Here is a 5,109-nt window from a genome sequence, read left to right as displayed (position 1 = left end):
AGGAGGAGGAGGAGGAGGAGGAAGAAGAAGAAGAAGAAGAAGAAGAAGAAGAAGAAGAAGAAGAAGAAGAAGAAGAAGAAGAAGAAGAAGAAGAATTTGACCAGTGTCTCAATTTACTCTGGGGCCAGGACTGGGTTCCTGATTTTTTTTCCTCCTTCATTGCTAACTATCTCATTGACAATTTTATTTTATTACAAGGGGGGAAATTTTGCCAACACCTATTCCATTACACCAAACACAAACTTCAAGATAGGCTGGCTACAATCCAGTTACACATGAAAACACTCTGTCCACATGCTGCTTGTCAGAGAATAAAGAGCACCTAAGCATGGCGGCTTGCCTCGCTGCAACTCCCTGGAACTCGGTATACCACGCTGCCTGACCTCAGCACATCCCTCTCACCTTGAGCTTGAAAGAACAGCTCAAATACTTTCATAGTAAGCAAGTAAAGTAACGTGGTCTTGAGATCCAAGAAGTCACCAATTTGGCACCAAAGCCTTGCTTGTACTTAACTCAGGGTTTTTTTCTCCTGTAAAATAAGGTAGATTGAAGCATTTATCTTCCATTCAAACAAACTGCTAGGAATGTAGTCAAAAATCATTCTTATAACAGAAACAACAACAACAACAACAACCAAAAAAAAGGTTGATTTAGCTGGGCCTGATGGTGACCCCTTTAATCAATCACAGCTCTCAGGAGGCAGAAGCAAGTGAGGGCTGTGACTGCAGGCCCAGCCAGAGCTACTTAATAGAGACCCTGTCTCAAAAACAAAAAACAAAAATGATCACACAAAAGGGTTAGTTAAAGTTGTAGTATTCTACCCGATTCTCGCATGCCTGCTAAGTAACACAGAACACTAGTCAGGGCGGTGTACCCAGAGTCTCAAACACAAGGACAACTCAAGCAGGAAGACAGCAACGCCAAATAAAATAAGAAAGGCCAAGGTTTAGCTCAACACAGACCTGGGTTCTAGAATTAGTGTGAGTCCATTCTATGAACCTAAGTAAATCCACAGAAACTATTGAGGACACTCAGGACACTTCTAACTAGTTATACTGGTGACTAGGGACACTAATCTTTTGAAATATTTTAAAATTACAAGCATGTGTTATTTTTATGTCATATTAGAAGAAGTTAACAAACAATTCGCTTCTCTGAGTTCTATAACTTAAAAGACCTACTACACTCAAACACCAGCTTTGTTATTTAAATAATTAATAACATTTGTAATATTATCTAACCTGTTTCTGCATTTACGGAAAGCAGTTAAAAGTAGAGTCTTAGAAAACTGCTGGGAAGGTAAAAAAAGAAATTATACATGCAGGACACTTAGCACAGTATACGGCAAGAGGGTAACTATTAGCTGTTACTTTACATTATGATGATGATGATGATGATGATGATGATGATGATGATGATTTAAAATTCCAGAAACTATTGTCTTTAGAGTCACTTTGGACAGTTAGGCCAAAAATAACCAATTTTGTGGGCAATTAGTTTCCTTCATTCCAAACTCTTTTAATCTATTACAAGACCAACTGTTAATTTGTCACTCAAAAAAAAAGGGGGGGGGGGGATGTAGTGTAGTTGGTCGCTAGGTGGGACTCCCAGCACTCCATAACCCAGGCAATGCTAGCACGTATCAGCATGCTCAGGAAATGGACGCATGATCAGAAGTTCAAGGTCAGCCTCAGCTATATTGAAAGCTTGAGGCCAGCATGGGATATATGAGACCCTGTCTCAATAAATAAATTTTTTTAAAAAGGTATCAGGGTTAGAGAGACAGCTCAGTGGTTAAAAGTACTGGCTGCTCTTCTAGAGAACTTAGGTTCAATTCCCAGAACCCATATGGCAGCTTACAACCATCCACAATTCTCATTTCAGGGGACCTGAAGCCCTCTTCTGACATCATAGTCACCAGGCACGCATGTGGCACACATACGTATATACACACTGGTAAGAACACTCATGTTTTTAAGCACCACCTGGGCAGATGACGAGAACAGCAGCAGCCACGGCAGACTTGGGTTTCAAGTGTGTGATAAATACAGTAGTAGCCTTCCTCACTGAATGGATACCTGACCAAGGAACCCAGCACAACACTCTAAGAGGGCTCATTCAAGCTTCCAAATAGACACTCTGCTGTAATATACACTTGCTCATTTTCCTAAAAGTGGTGGCACTGACAGTCCATGCAAAAAGTCTACTAACTACAAATAATATGTCAACCAGGAGAGAAATACAAATAAAATATCTCTACAAAATAGATAAATTCCAAATACACGCTGAATGACTTTGAATAAAATTTATCTTTAGAATTTAAAAAAAAAAAAAAAAAACTTTTTTCAGGCTATATATTATCAACCAAAATACTCCAAGTTATAAATCTGACATCTATTCCAAGTCTAATCTCAGAAAATACCACTCCAACAACATTAAATTTAAGTTTTCCACCAAACTCTACAAAAACTGAGAGAACATTACTACTAAGATTTGTATGCAGTACAAATGTGGACCAAGACCACTGTATAGTTAGCAGGCCTTGCTGGTGTTAGAAAACAGTTTCAATACTAACACATGGCTAAAGTTTGGATGAGAGCAATTACAATTATTTTAAGTAAGGTGAATACTGAATCCTTTTCGATATGAATAGAAAATAAATTTCACCTCAGACCAATTTATCTACTTTGTCAGGATTTAGACCTTTAGTCTAAATTCAGATCACACAAGTAGTTAGATGTGAATGCATTAAAGAATTACTGGCGCTTTCCTGGGAGTGACAGAACTTCCCCTCCACCCACCCCTCAAAAGCTGACAACTCAGTGAGGATCTAAGGACTACATGCCTCCTTCAGATCACGCTGCTGAACTGGCATTTGGAGACTGCACTGAACTAACTACATGAAAGCAAGGGGAAGGGGGGGAAAGCTAATAAAAAAGCATTATTCATAACAACATGCATGTCACCTGCAACATTTCTAATTTTCCAAAATCCTAATTCCAGCAAGCAGATGAGCTACAACAGGCTGATCTTCCCCACCCCTTTCTCAGAGCACCCCAAGTAAAATAACCAATGCAGTTCCCTTGTTTACTTAAAGAATTGGGAAAAAAAAATGTTGACTTGCTTCTGAGGTGTCGGAAACCAATCAATATTTAAGACTTTTCACAATCAAGCTTGAAATATGATAGCAATGATTCTTCAGTTAGTTTTTTTTTTTTAATTTATAAAAAAAAAAAAGGGTGAAATTTTACCCTGCAGTTTATCAGTATGCTTTTTTTTTTTTTTTTTGCAACTAGAAGGAAAAGGGGAAAGAAAAGAAGAGGCAGCAAAACACACAAGATGGGAAACATCGCCGCGTCCTTCCGTGGTTATGAGTAATTGCAAATGACCCAAGAGGTAAGAGAAGTTCATGAATAGAAGGGGAGGTGTAGCAATGTGAACTGTCGGTTCCAAATTCACGAAGATGTCAGAGAGGAAAAGGAATTTATTTACACTGCAGTGCTGGGTAACAAACATGGCTGCCCCTGCCCCCTTTAAATCTGAATAGTCTTTACTCCCTCACCAAAACCATCAAATTATGGCCATGTCTTTCCCTGCCTCCCTACCAAACACAAACACATCTCCTCTTCTCTCAGAACAGTAACACCCACACCACCTCATTTCACAACAATCACAACCCCATAACCACTAGCTTCTCTATTTCTCTAGCTCTGAAATACAAGACAGAATACGCACAAACATAGGAACAAAAGGCTTTCCTTCTAACACTTCAATACTCCCCATCCTTCTTTTCCTCACACTCTGACGCCTGGTCGATAATCCTCATCCTTTCCAACACTCAGCTAATGTCCTTCCCTAGCCCAATCTCGTATGGCTTTCAGTTTCCTGCGTCTATTTCCTACCCTGCTCTTGCATCCTGACACAATCATTTTTCATCCCTACTTCCTAATCTTATCTTTTCCTCCACTTTGATTCAGTAGTTTCTCCCCTTGATTCCCAGAAGCAGCCTCGCTTCTCCATCACCCCTATCCCTTTCCCCCCAACTCTTCGAGTTTCCACACTCCATTCCAGACCTATCCTCATTTGCATTAGGTCTCTAATGTCCAAATCTAACTCTTCTCTCTTCCTACCCCTCCCCCGTTTCCATCCTTATCCCCGCCCCCATCCCACCTCTACTCCCAATTCCCAGCTCAGCACCACTACATCATATCCAGAGCCTACCTGCCCCACCTCCCAATTCCTTCCACACCCACCTTACCATCTGCTCTTCCTTCCCAGAACCCTTTCAGGCCAGCCGCGGCCCCTTCTCTTCCAGGGTCTCACTCCTTACGGGTGCCTGGGTCTTAGGTCGCCCCCACCCCAAGGATCCTCCTCAGCCCTGACGCGCAACACACACATACACAAGCACTTTACCTTCAGTCTGTTCCATTCTAACCCCCCTGCCGTGTCAGTGCGATCACAGGAGAGACACGGAGGCCCGAAGTGGGGCTGGGTTGCCGGCAGCTGCCGGGACCGCGGGCGCAGGAGACGGAACCGAGCTAGGCCGCATGAAATCCTCGGACTAGATTTCCCCCGCGCCGAGCACCCCTGCCATGGCGGCCGGCACTGAGGACGGCCACGGCCCAGCCGGCCGGGCTCGTTTGCGGGCAGACGGAAGGCTGCGGGCGACGCGGAGCGAAGGGGAGGCGGCCGGACGGGGGTCGCCGCGTAGCTGCTGGTGCCGGAGAGGAGCCGGAGGCTGGCGGCCCCGAAGGGCAGCGGGGTCCCAGGGTTCTGATCGAAAGCTGCACACCTCTCCCAGCAGGCACCCGGCAACCCAGCCCCGGCCTCGGCCTCCGTCCGGATCTCCGCGCCGTCAGCTCCCGCCGCCGTCGCCGTCGCCGTCGCCGCCGCTGCCGCCGCCGCTGCCGCCGCCTCCGCGCACAAAGCCCCCCCGCCCCGTTCGGCGCCGCCGCCGCCAAATCCTAAGTCTGCTATTGGCTACCGGCCGCGGCGCCTGCCGGGAAATGCAGTCCGGGGCTCGGCGCTGAGAACGAAGGAGGAAGAGGCTCGTCAGCGGCGGAGAGGAGGGGCGCGCGAGAGTCTGGAGCAGACGCGAGACCGCAGGCG

General features: G+C 45.3%; 1 protein-coding gene across 7 annotated transcripts in view; it reads right to left on the bottom strand.

Moving 5' to 3' along the window:
• Window positions 1-5,109, bottom strand: part of Nsd3 (nuclear receptor binding SET domain protein 3) — a 113,652-nt gene that overhangs the window by 108,067 nt on the left and 476 nt on the right. For 5 of the 7 annotated variants that reach the window (XM_029532273.1, XM_021219910.2, XM_021219911.2 and 2 more), the window contains exon 1: window positions 4,414-4,871. The exons of the other annotated variants lie outside the window; for them this stretch is intronic. The gene's annotated coding sequence lies outside the window, so the exon portion shown is untranslated. Of the gene's footprint in view, window positions 1-4,413; window positions 4,872-5,109 lie in introns of those variants that run through there. 7 annotated transcript variants of the gene reach the window in all.

Source organism: Mus pahari, chromosome 19 (assembly GCF_900095145.1).
Source record: "Mus pahari chromosome 19, PAHARI_EIJ_v1.1, whole genome shotgun sequence".
Taxonomy (NCBI): Eukaryota; Metazoa; Chordata; class Mammalia; order Rodentia; family Muridae; genus Mus; species Mus pahari.
The sequence above is the reverse complement of the archived record's forward strand: the minus strand, read 5'-3'. Positions and strand labels throughout refer to the sequence as shown.